A 14,305-nucleotide genomic window follows, 5' to 3' on the forward strand; every position below is an offset into this window, starting at 1 on the left:
CTTCTGGTTGGTGCAGCCGAAGATTATGTCATCCACATATATTTGGCACACAAATAGTTCATCATCATATGTCTTCGTGAAGAGTGTGGGATATAGGGATCCTGGTTTGAAGCCTTTTCTCTTCAGGAAGTCTTTGATTGGATCATACCAGGCGCGAGGAGCTTGTTTGAGGCCATACAGTGCTTTGTTTAGTTTGTACACCATATCAGGATATTTTGGATCTTCAAAGCCAGGTGGTTGAGCAACATACACTTCTTCTTCAATTTTGCCATTGAGGAAGGCACTTTTCACATCCATTTGATATAGCAAGATGTTGTGGTGATTAGCATAGGCTAGCAGTATGCGAATGGCTTCAAGCCGAGCCACAGGAGCAAAAGTTTCATCAAAGTTGATTCCTTCAACTTGAGTATATCCTTGTGCTACTAGACGAGCTTTGTTCCGGATGACTTGACCATGCTCATCTTGCTTGTTCCGATATATCCATTTAGTGCCAATAATGTTATGCTTGCGAGGGTCAGGGCGCTTGACAAGTTCCCAAACATTATTCAGCTTGAACTGTTGAAGTTCTTCTTGCATGGCTTGAATCCATTCAGGTTCCATAAAGGCTTCAGCAACTTTCTTGGGTTCAGATATTGATACAAATGAAAAATGCCCACAGAAATTTGCTAACTGTGTTGCTCTTGAGAGAGTAAGCGGACCAGGTGCGTTGATGCTATCAATTATCTTCTCAATTTGTACTTCATTTGCAACACGAGGATGAACTGGACGAAGACCTTGCTCATGCAGATCATTGTCATCATTGGAAGGATTGTCTTCGGTCTGAGCATTGTCTTCAGGTTGGCTTGGTGCAGAAATGATAAGTTCCTCTTCAGGCTGTGCTTCAGAGGGCATGATTTCACCAGTTCCCATCAGCTTGATAGATTCACTGGAAGGAGCTTCATCTAGTGTGCTTGGCAGGAGCTCTCGTTGTGAACCATTGGTTTCATCAAATCGCACATCCACTGTTTCAACGATTTTGTAGTGGAAGAGGTTGAAGACTCTTTAAGAGTGGGAATCCTTTCCATAGACAAGCATGAAGCCTTCGTGAGCTTTGGGTTCAAATTTTGACTTGTGATGGGGATCCTTGATCCAGCATCTAGCACCAAAGACTCTGAAGTAGCTGACATTTGGCTTCTTGCCAGTAGGGAGCTCATAGGATGTTTTGCCCAGAAGCTTATGGATGTAGACACGGTTGATGATGTGACAAGCTGTATCAATAGCTTCAGGCCAGTATTTTCTTGGTGTCTTGTACTCGTCGAGCATTGTTCGAGCCATCTCAATGAGGGTTCTGTTCTTGCGCTCAACAATGCCATTTTGCTGAGGTGTGTATGGAGCAGAAAATTCATGAGTGATTCCCATTGTATCCAGATAGAGATCAAGCCTGGTGTTCTTGAATTTAGTGCCGTTATCACTTCTGATATGCTTGATCTTGACGCCATAATTGTTCATTGCTCGATTGGCGAATCGTCTGAAGACATCTTGTACTTCGGTCTTGTAGAGAATTATGTGCACCCATGTGTATCTTGAGTAGTCATCAACAATAACGAAGCCATAGAGACACGCCGTTGTTGTGAGGGTGGAGTTGTGAGTAGGACCAAATAAGTCCATGTGCAACAGCTCAAAGGGTTGAGATGTCGTCATGATTGTCTTCGAGGGGTGCTTGGCCCTCGTCATCTTTCCAGCTTCGCAGGCACCACACAAATGATCTTTCTTGAACTTGACACTTTCGATGCCTATGACATGCTTCTTCTTGATGAGAGTGTGTAAGTTCCTCATACCAGCATGCCTCAGCCTTCGATGCCAGAGCCAGCATTCTAAAGCTTTTGCAAGAAGACATACGGCAAGCTGTGGACCTGCTGAGAAATCTACCATGTACAGATCACCTTTCCTATACCCTTCAAAGACTAGAGACTTGTCAGATTCCATTAGTACAAGGCAACGATATTTTCCAAATATCACAATCATGTTTAAGTCACAAAGCATTAAGACAGACATTAAGTTGAATCCAAGGGATTCAACAAGCATCACTTTATCCATGTGTTGATCCTTTGAGATTGCAACTCTACCTAGACCCAATACCTTGCCTTTACCAGTGTCAGCAAATGTGATTTGACTCTTGTCGGATGGACGTAAGGTTGAGTCCATGAGAAGATTTCGATCACCAGTCATATGATTAGTGCATCCGCTGTCCATAATCCATTCTGAAGCACGAGGTGTCATACCCTACAGTGCAGTTAGGAGGATAGGCTTCACAAGGTATGTTGTGAAGCATAAGCATTTGTTGCACACTTGGATTATCACAGCATAGATGAAAGTTACCACACAGTATGACAGGTAAGCGATTCATATGTGGAATACATAGTAAGTCAGTTTATCATGCGTCCCTTTGTGTTTTAGGTCCCTAGCAATAATATCGGACGCCTTTGATTGCTGGCTGGAGACCATGTTCTGCAAAAGAGAGTTAGTTCTTCTTCACCACCCACATCTTCAGGGGTGGCTTAGAAGCAATGAGTCTAAGTGCAGCATCTAAGAATTTCGGCTTTGAAGCCCTAGCAAATAGCCTTGCAGGAGATGAATGATACTCATATGAATAAGCAGAAAAGTTCTTAGTCCTATGAACATGGCGGTTTGAGGACACACGTTCATATTCATAAGTTTGATCACGATTTCCCTGCAAAACATTGGCGTTAGGGTGACTCAAGTGAGTCTTGTATTCGTATGAAGCCGTTGGACCATATGATGCCTTTGGTCTGGGGTTTGTCTCCTTCCCTGGTGGTGTCATGATGACATTCACTGGAAGATTCTCAAGACAGCTTTTGGGAACCGAAATCTTCTTCATTGGGGGTCCATTCCTGCAGTTAGTACCAATATACCTGGCAAACACTTCACCATTCTGATTTTTTGAACAGTTTATAGTTTGCATCAAAGGATTCATCAATGATAATAGGATTAATACAGGTAAAACCAGATAAAGTGGATGGATCCACTGAAGGTTCCTTTGCAGCAACCCATGTGGTTTTGGGATACTGCTTAGGCTTCCAGTAAGAACCATCCGCATTCATTTTCCACTCGAACCCAACACCCTCTTTCCTAGGGTTTCGGTTCAGAATCTGCTTTTTGAGGACATCGCACAGTGTCTGATGCCCTTTCAGACTTTTGTACATCCCTGTTTCAAGCAATGTCTTCAACCTAGCATTTTCATCAGCAATAGTAGTGGCATCCTCAGCAGAGGGGTTAGTTACCACATCAGTAGTTGAAGACAGAGCAACAGTAGCAGCAGTGGAACATTCAGCAACAGAGGCAGCGTTATCACGCTCAATGCATTTTAAACATGGTGGTTCAAATTCATCCTGAGCGGAACTGATCTGTTGAGCGTGAAATGACTCATTCTCCTTTTGAAGATCTTCATGAGTCGCTTTCAATTTCTCAAGCTCTTGCTTCCTTTGAAGATAATCATAGGAGAGCTTTTCATAAGTGGTTGAGAGCGTCTCATGAAGACTTTCAAGTTCTTGATACTTAGCATGAAGATTTTTTATGTCTTCAACTAAGGACTGCGAACGTGTCATTTCCGCGTCCAACAGGTCATCGCTTTTGTCTAACAGTTTTTGAGTATGTTCCATAGCCCTTTGTTGTTTAGTAGCAATTTTAGCAAGTGTTTTGTAGCTGGGTTTAGATTCACAATCAGAGTCATCTTCACTTGATGTTTGAAAGTAAGCATCGCGTGATTTTACCTTGGCACTGCGTGCCATGAAGCAGTAGGTGGGAGCGGGATCGTCCATGTCATCAGCTTCAGCGTTGGTATGAAAGTCGGTGTCTTCAGTGTTGAAGATGGACTTAGCAACATAGGTCGTGGCTAGAGCCAGACTTGCAACGTCAGGGTCAGATTCTTCTCCAGATTCCACCTCCACCTCCTCAGAAGCAGACTCCTCCTCTGAATCCATTTCCTTGCCAACAAAAGCACGAGTCTTGCCAGATGAGCTCTTCTTATGTGATGAAGACTTGGAAGAAGACTTCGAAGAAGATTTTGATGATTTCTTCTTCTTCTTGTCATCAGAATCATATTCCTTGCTCTTCTTCTTCTTCTTCTTCTCATTGACCCACTGTAGACACTCAGATATGTAGTGACCTGGTTTCTTGCACTTGTGGCAGGTTCTCTTCTTGTTGTCATGAGTGGAAACTTCATCATTTCTTGAGCTGGATCGTGAAGATTTTCTGAAGCCCTTCTTCTTGGTGAACCTCTGGAACTTCTTCACAAGCATGGCAAGTTCCTTTCCAATGTCTTCCGGATCATCAGAACCGCAGTCAGATTCTTCTTCAGATGAGGAAACCACTTTTGCCTTCAAAGCACGAGTTCGGCCATAGTTGGGACCATATATATATCTCTTTTCTCAGAAAGCTGGAACTCATGTGTGTTGAGCCTCTCAAGTATATCAGACGGATCGAGTGTCTTGAAGTCAGGATGTTCTTGTATCATGAGGGCAAGGGTGTCAAAGGAGCTGTCAAGAGATCTCAGTAGTGTCTTGACAATTTCATGCTTGGTGATCTCAGTGGCGCCAAGAGCCTGAAGCTCATTTGTGATGTCAGTGAGGCGATCAAACGTGAGCTGGACATTTTCATTGTCGTTTCTCTTGAAGCGGTTGAAGAGATTTCGAAGAACACTGATCCTTTGATCTCTATGTATAGAGACGCCTTCGTTGACCTTGGACAGCCAGTCCCAGACTAGCTTTGACGTTTCCAGAGCACTCACACGGCCATACTGTCCTTTGGTCAGATGACCACAGATGATGTTCTTTGCAGTCGAGTCCAGTTGAATGAACTTCTTGACATCAGTAGGGGTGACACCTTCACCAGTTTTGGGAACGCCGTTCTTGACGACATACCAGAGGTCGACATCAATGGCTTCAAGATGCATGCGCATCTTATTCTTCCAGTAGGGATATTCAGTTCCATCGAACACGGGGCAAGCAGCGGAGACTTTGATTATCCCTACAGTCGAAATAGCTAAACTCTAGGTGGTTAAACTGAATCACACAGAACAAGGGAGTACCTTGCTCTGATACCAATTGAAAGTGCTAGTTATCGACTAGAGTGGGGGTGAATAGGCGATTTTTATCAAAGTCTTCAAAACATGGTAGTTTCGAAGACAAACAATAGAAATGACCTAATTGATATGCAGCGGAAGATAAACTACAACAAGCAAGCCATAGTCAAGTATGCAATATCATTAACGTACGAAGACTAATAGCAGCTAGGTAGTAAGGATCAGGATGGAAGATAGTATGAAGCCAATCAACAATAGTAGTCAAACACTAAAGTCAAACAAATAAGACAGATAAGCAATGACTTCACGAAGACAAACTCAAAGTAAAGGAGGGATGGGATAGAACCAGTCACTTGTTGAAGACATAGGATTTGTTGGACCAGTTCCAGTTGCTGTGACAACTGTACATCCTCGCCCAATCACTCTGGTAAGTCTTCAAGGTAGACTTCCGAATCTTCACAGACTTCGTTCACCCGGCAATCCACATCGACTCTTGGATGCTCAGAACGCGACGCCTAACCGTCTGGAGGATACACAGTCCTCAAGTGTAATAAGTCTTTAGGTCACACAGACAGAAAGACTTCAGTGATGCCTAACACTCTTTGGCTCTGGGTGTTTGGGCTTTGTCCTCGCAAGGATTTCTCTCTCAAAGGCTTCGAGGTGGGTTGCTCTCAAAACGACAAAAGCCGTAAACTAACTCTGAGCAGCCACCAATTTATGGTGTAGGGGTGGGCTATTTATAGCCACAAGGCAACCCAACCTGATATGTCTGAAATGACCCTGGGTCACTAAGGAACTGACACGTGTTCCAATGGTCAGATTTCAAACACACATGGCAACTTTACTTGGGCTACAAGCAAAGCTGACTCGTCCAGCTCTGGATAAGATTTGCTCTCATTGTCTTCGCTCGAAGACATAGGATTTGGGTTGAGCATCACTTCGGTCGCACTGACTTAGTTCACTTGGACCCCACTTAACAGTACGGTGGTTCTTATGACTCAACACAGAAGAAAAGGAAACAACGAAACAACTCAGTCTTCGCGCTCCATAGTCTTCACTCAATGTCTTCTCATGTCATAGTCTTCAATGTGAACCTCTTCACACACCACCATTGTCTTCAATGTCTTCATACATTTTTAGGGGTCATCTCCGGTAGGTAAACCGAATCAATGAGGGACACTACCTGCGTTATCCTGCAATTCTCACAAACGCATTAGTCCCTCAACCAACTTTGTCGTTAATACTGCAAAACCAACTAGGGGTGGCACTAGATGCACTTACAAGTCAACCTAAGTGTTTTGCATGTGTAAATCTGGCTTATACCCATTGTATGTGAATGTTAGAATCTATCACACCCGATCATCACGTGGTGCTTCGAACCAATGAACTTTCGCAACGGTGCACAGTTAGGGGGAACACTTTCTTGAAATTTTAGTGAGGGATCATCTTATTTATGCTACCGTCATTCTAAGCAAATAAGATGTAAACACATGATAAACATCTCATGCAATCAAATAGTGACATGATATGGCCAATATCATTTTGCTCCTTTTGATCTCCATCTTCGGGGCGCCATGATCATCATCGTCACCGGCATGACACCATGATCTCCATCATCATGATCTCTGTCATCGTGTCTCCATGAAGTTGTCTCGCCAACTATTACTTCTACTACTATGGCTAACGGTTTAGCAATAAAGTAAAGTAATTACATGGCATTATTCAATGACACGCAGGTCATACAATAAATTAAGACAACTCCTATGGCTCCTGCCGGTTGTCATGCTCATCAACATGCAAGTCGTGATTCCTATTACAAGAACATGATCAATCTCATACATCACATATATTTCATTCATCACATCCTTTTTGGCCATATCACGTCACGCGGCATATGCTGCAAAAACAAGTTAGACGTCCTCTAATTGTTGTTGCAAGTTTTTTACGTGGCTGCTATAGGTTTCTAGCAAGAACGTTTCTTACCTACGCCAAAACCACAACGTGATATGCCAATTGTTATTTACCCTTCATAAGGACCCTTTTCATCAAATCTGATCCGACTAAAGTGGGAGAGACTGGCGCCCGCTAGCCACCTTATGCAACAAGTGCATGTTAGTCGGTGGAACCTGTCTCACGTAAGTGTACGTGTAAGGTTGGTCTGGGCCGCTTCATCCCACAATACCGTCGAAACAAGATAGAACTAGTAACGGTAAGAATATTGAACAAAATCAACACCCACAACAACTTGTGTTCTACTCGTGCATAGAATCTACGCAATAGACCTAGCTCATGATGCCACTGTTGGGGAACGTGGCAGAAATTCAAAATTTTCTACACATAACCAAGATCAATCTATGGAGATTCTAGCAACAAGAGAGAGAGGGGGGGAGTGCATCTTCATACCCTTGAATATCACTAAGCGGAAGCATTACTAGAACGCGGATGATGGAGTCATACTCGCGGCGATTCAAATCGCGAAAGATCCGATCTAGCGCCGAACGGATGGCGCCTCCGCGTCAACACACGTACAGCCCGGTTACGTATCCTCCTTCTTGATCCAGCAAGGGAAGAGGAGAAGTTGAGGGAGAGCTCCGGCAGCACGACGGCATGGTGGTGGAGCTTGTGGTATTTATGCAGGGCTTCGCCAAGCTCTACGGAAGAGGAGGAGGTGTTGGGGAGGGAGAGGCTGCGCCAGGGACAAGGGTGCAGCTCCCATGCGCCTCCCCACTATATATAGGGGTGGAGGGGGCTGATTTCTTGCCCTCCAAGTCCATTGGGGCGTTGGCAAAGGTGGGAGGAAAGAAATCCCATCCTTTCCTTTTCTCACCGATTGTTATCCCCCTTTTTTAGGGATCTTGATCTTATCCCTTTGGGATATGATCTTATTCCTTCTAAGGGGGGATCTTGGTGTGCCTTGACCAGGGGTGTGGGGCCTTGCCCCCACTACCCACGTTCATGTGGGTCCCCCCTTGCAGGTGGGCCCCACTCCGGAACCTTCTAGAAACTTCCCGATACAATACCGAAAAATCCCAAACATTTTCCGGTGGCCAAAATAGGACTTCCCTGTATATAAATCTTTACCTCCGGACCATTCTGGAACTCCTCGTGACGTCCGAGATCTCATCCGAGACTCCGAACAACTTTCGGTAACCACATACAATTCCCATAACAACTCTAGCGTCACCGAACCTTAAGTGTGTAGACCCTACGGGTTCGGGAATCATGCAGACATGACTGAGACAGCTCTCTGGCCAATAACCAATAGCAGGATCTGGATACCCATGTTGGCTCCCACATGTTCCACGATGATCTCATCGGATGAACCACGATGTCGGGGATTCAATCAATCCTGTATACAATTCCCTTTGTCAATCGGTACGTTACTTGCCCGAGATTCGATCGTCGGTATCACAATACCTCGTTCAATCTCATTACCGGCAAGTCACTTTACTCGTTCCGTAATGCATAATCCTATGACCAACTACTTAGTCACATTGAGCTCATTATGATGATGCATTACCGAGTGGGCCCAGAGATACCTCTCCGTCATACAGAGTGACAAATCCCAGTCTCGATTCATGCCAACCAAACAGACACTTTCGGAGATACTTGTAGTGCACCTTTGTAGCCACCCAGTTACGTTGTGACGTTTGGTACACCCAAAGAATTCCTACGGTATCCGGGAGTTGCACAATCTCATGGTCTAAGTAAATGATACTTGACATTAGAAAAGCTCTTAGCAAACGAACTACACGATCTTGTGCTATGCTTAGGATTGGGTCTTGTCCATCACATAATTCTCCTAATAATGTGATCCCGTTATCAATGACATCTAATGTCCATGGTCAGGAAACCATAACCATCTATTGATCAACGAGCTAGTCAACTAGAGGATCACTAGGGATATGTTGTGGTCTATGTATTCACACATGTATTACGGTTTCTAGTTAATACAATTATAGCATGAACAATAGACAATTATCATGAATAAGGAAATACAATAATAACCATTTTATTATTGCCTCTAGGGCATATTTCCAACAAATGATGGATCGGATATCCGATGTGTACACAGATGGTGCACACAAGGTTTAGGTAACCATGCATAGGTTTTTCGTGAAGTGTAGGGCTAGGGCTTTTTGGTAGGTGTATGGGCATTGCCAGTAGCATTGGGTAGGAGGGAATATCATAATGGATGTGAGTGAGAAATATGTTAGGAACCGTGAACTTGATCTTATCTTTTTGCGAAACCCATCGATGCCTCTTAATAGTGCGGGATCCCTATACTCAAGAATAAACAAAAATGGCTACCCCTATATTTCTTTGTTTCTCCGTCCTTGAGCCATATTCATTTTAACAGCCCATAATCCACACACAGTTGATTTCGCGGGGACTAAAACCTGTGATACACTTAGCAAACATGATTAATCCCCTATATGTATATTGTCATCAACATCAAAGCATACTTAAGGGAAATATTGTACTTTCACACTGGTGTGGATGCAGTTTGTATTAAAGACTAAATGGCTATCAAATCCCCCACATCCCGGTATTAATGCGCTCCAGAGCCACCCTACAGATAGTGCATGTGGAATAACACCTGGAGCTCAAATGCATCAACTAGTAAGGGACATAGCCATGGACGGCCACCCCTATACCACGAGTGAGAATCTTGCCGCACTGAGAAGCCAAGACAGAATGGCATGACACATCATATAAGAGAAGGGTTGTTGCAGGTCTGCAACCAATGCAAAGTGAGCATGGCCATATCGACACATGAAAGAGGTTAGTATCCCGAACGCGAAACTTTAGTCAACATATGTTCATCAAAGGGGAGAGTTGGGAGAGTGGGAGACAGACGATGTAAACACTTTAAGGTACTATCAAATTGGACGCGTGTTACACATATACGTTACTAGCAATAATCCAAAAACACCAGGATCATCAAAAATTATGTATGTAGAGTCAGATTCAGAAGTATGTCAACCAACACAGGCCCACCGATGTGGTTCCTAAGACAGGGGTGGCAAATATGATCATCCTCGGGCAACAAGCCTAAAGAAAACAACTGTGTATCGAATCGATCTACCACACAAAGCTAAACAACGCAAACAAAAAAAAGTCAGAGCATCAACGGAGAGTGGGTACATTTGTTGCGGAGTCCATTACATAAGTATGTCAGTCGGCACATGCCAGCGAACCAAACCCTAAGACCGGAGCAAAAAAATCGTTCATCATGCTCTGGGCGAGGAAAGAGGAAAATCGAAAACAAAAAAAACAAAGATGAAAACCAGAGGTAGAAACGAAAAATCCAAAGATCCATGAGATCAAGACGAAGAGGGACCCTCCTTCATGCCTCTTTCATGCAGGGTGCTTACAACAAGGGGCTGCAGTTGTATTTTTTTGGAAAAAGATACGGCTTTATCCAGTCGAAATAACAGTTACATCATTTACGAGGAGGGAGGGGTACAATTTCACTCATAGCCTCCTCAAACCAATTGGTCGAAGAAAATCTAGCCAACCTAGCAAGCTCATGAGCAACCTTATTAGCTTTCTTATTACAATGTTCAAACAAGTGATAGGCAAATCACAAACAAAATAATAATAATCATCAAACACTGCCTCTCTGCTCCCACATAACGTCCTCCATTCTTCATCAAGTCAATAACCTCCAAATTATTAGAATTAAGAATGAGGCAATTGTAGCATGCCCTTTCCACAAGGGATGGACTAAGTCTAAGTATCGATGCTTAAACCTCAGGACGTCTGCACACCAATCCAAATTCCATTTTCCCCGAACAATGAATTTTCCTTCATCGCCCTTAGGACCGCACCAGCTGTGACCCTAAGCAAGTCTTTGTAACGCCCTCGATGCGGCTATAGCTCCCACGTGTCGAGGCACGACTTAGAGACATAACCGCATTGAAAGCAATGTCGCAAGTCAGGCAATCATTACAACATCCCATGTAATACATAATAAAAGGGGGAGATAACATAGTTGGCTTACACTCGCCACGTCACATCAGAGTACATAAATAACATCCATCAAACAAACACTCATGGCCCGACTACGGCGCCAAAATAGAAAAGAACCCAACGTGCGACAAGGCCCTGAATCGATCCCCAACTAGGCACCACTACTGATCATCGGGAAAGGAAACATAATAACGCTGAGAGTCCTCGTCGAACTCCCACTTGAGCTCGTACTCGTCACCTGGAGCGAAATCACCTGGACCTGCATCTGGAGTTATAGTATCTGTGAGCCACATGGACTCAGCAATCTCGCACCCTCGCGATCAAAACTATTTAAGCTCATAGGAATGGATAAGGCAAATATATGTGGAGCTGCAGCAAGCGACTAGCATATGTGGTGGCTAACTTATACGCAAAAGAGAGCGAGAAGAGAAGGCGAAGCACGAGCGAGAAGCTAAAGGAACATCCTGCGCAAGCATAACTCCAACACCGTGTCCACTTCCCGGACTCCGCCGAGAAGGGGCCATCACGGTAACACACACGGTTGATTCATTTTAATTAAGTTTAGTTCAAGTAATCTACAACCGGATATTAACAAATTCCCATCTGCCCATAACCACGGGCACGACTTTCGAAAGTTCAATCCCTGCAGGGGAGTCCCAACTTAGCCCATGACAAGCTCTCACGGTCAACGAAGGAATAGACCTCCTCCCAAGACGTTCCGATCAGACTCGGTATCTCGGTAACTCAAGACACTTCGACAGGTTAAAACAAGACCAGCAACACCGCCCGAATGTGCCGACAAATCCCGATAGGAGCTGCACATATCTCTTTCTCAGGGCACACTCAGATTGTCCTAGGTACGGGTAGGCCAACCCAGAGTTGCCCCTGGTGGCCACCGGTAGCTGACAGGTGGACCAACACTCAGAGGAGCACTGGCCCGGGGGGGGGGGTAAAATAAGATGACCTTTGAGTCTGCAGAACCCAAGGGAAAGAAAAGGCTAGGTGGCAAATGGTAAAACCAAGGTTGGGCATTGCTGGACAAGCTTTAATCAAGGCGAAATATCAAGGGGTTCCCATTATAACCCAACCGCGTAAGGGACGCAACAATCCGGGAACATAACACCGATATGACGGAAACTAGGGCGGCAAGAGTGGAACAAAACACTAGGCGAGAGGCCGAGCCTTCCACCCTTTACCAGTATATAGATGCATTAAGATAACATAGCAATATAATGATATCCCAACAAGTAAATAAATGTTCCAACACGGAACGGCTCCAAACTTCACCTGCAACTAACAACGCTATAAGAAGGGCTGAGCAAAGCGGTAACATAGCCAATCAACGGTTTGCTAGGACAATGGTGGGTTAGAGGTTCAACATGGCAATTGGGAGGCTGACAAACAAAAGATAGGCATCGTAGCAGTGGCAAAGCAAAAGAGCGAGCAAACTAGCATAGCAAAGATAGTAGTGATTTCGAGGGTATGATCATCTTGCCTGCACAGTTGTCAGAGTTGACTGGATCCTCACAAGCAAACTCAACGGGCTCCTCGGTAGCGAACTCGTCTCCCGGCTCTACCCAACAAGACAAACAAGCAACAAGGATACAATCAACCACGGGCAAGACCAAGCAATATGATGAAATGACGATATGCTATGCGGGATGCGATGCGGGATGCAAAATGCAAGATATGACAGGAAATGCATGAACCTGGCATCAACTTGGAAAACCAAGTGTGCCACTGGATAGAGGGGATGAAATCGCTTGAAAACGATATAAAGATCATTGGAATCGGAGCTACGGTTTGGAAATGGCGAGCGTTTTACGAAACGAACCGATCTGCGATATACAACAAGTAGGCTCCCAAATGCAACGAAATGAACATGCTACAGCCACCAAACATGAAAACAAAATACATGGCAGTGATGTACACAAGATGGTTAACAAAACACTAGCACTGAGTCATAGGCAAATTTATCCATTAAGAGGTTCAAACAAGCATGGTAAAAATGAATATGCAAAACAGATTCCAGACTCAGTGAAATTAACACTAGTCTGAAATTTCAGATCACGATGCTCTCTTCGGAGCAGCAAAACAACATGATACAAAACCTGAACATGACAAGTAAGAACATGGCATGGAGCTACTCAACAAGCTTAACAAAACACCCAAAGTGACCTGGGGCCAAAAGGGTTCACAAAATACTCTACCGAGCTCACGAACATAGCTCGAACACAATCAGTTTTCAGACTTAGTGAAAACTGAGGCATGCAGATATTTAACTCGCGAAGGCATGTAAACGAGCTCGATGCACTCACTACGGTGCAAGTCATGGCAAGGAAAGCATATAGCCAGCAATAAGGCACAATTTGCTAGCTACACATGGCAAGAACAAAGGCATAGCATGCATGGATCACTAACAATAGCACCGGCGAAATCGCAAACGAGTTGACGATCTGCCCAGATTAACAACGAAGCAAAAGTTGAGCTCGATTGAGTCAACCTAGAGCACTCCACATATGCAAACAAAGACATGGATGGATAGAGCATAACATAAATATCAAAACTCCCTTACTGATCATCCTCAAAAGAGGCACGGACCACTAGGAAACAAGCTGGACATATAGCATCATGAACTAAAATATCCCAGACTTAGGGAAAATCACTAAGTCCCTGAAATCAGCAATCTCAGGTACCTCTCTTCGCAAGCTTGCACAAAACAACACACAGATCCTAAAAATGCATGGGCGGCACCTCTGGAAAGAAGACAAAATGCTTAACAATTCATCCCAAAGGGGCACAGGCATATCATGCACGAATTAAACATAGCAAAAATGACAAAAGTGCAAGATGAACTAACGAATCTGCAATCTAACTCACGAAGCCTTCTTCTAGCAGCATTTTGGGCATCAAGATGACCTCAAATGCAAATGATGCAATGGAATGAAATGATGTACATGTCGAGACTAAGATTTTGATATATTATACGCCCAAAACGGAGCTACGGGTGCAAAGTTACGGGCAGACAAAGAATGCATAAAAAATACGGAGATTAGGGTTTCGGGGAGAGGTCAACCCCAGATCTAGATCCAGCCGCACTGTAGCAGTGGCGCGACTCCCGAGGTTCACCGGCCCGACTTGGAGCTCGCCGGCGTCGGACTTGGCGCGGAGGAGGGGCTCGCCGGCCGGGAGGGAGAGGGCGGCGGGGCCGGTGAGCCGTCGGCGGGGAGGCGCGGACGGCGGCGGGGT

General features: G+C 44.6%; 1 pseudogene; it reads right to left on the reverse strand.

Moving 5' to 3' along the window:
- Positions 1–10,042: 10,042 nt before the first annotated feature.
- Positions 10,043–10,124, reverse strand: LOC123118298 (uncharacterized; annotated as a pseudogene).
- Between the last annotated feature and the right edge of the window lie 4,181 nt (positions 10,125–14,305).

This window comes from Triticum aestivum, chromosome 5B (genome assembly GCF_018294505.1).
Source record: "Triticum aestivum cultivar Chinese Spring chromosome 5B, IWGSC CS RefSeq v2.1, whole genome shotgun sequence".
Classification (NCBI taxonomy): domain Eukaryota; kingdom Viridiplantae; phylum Streptophyta; class Magnoliopsida; order Poales; family Poaceae; genus Triticum; species Triticum aestivum.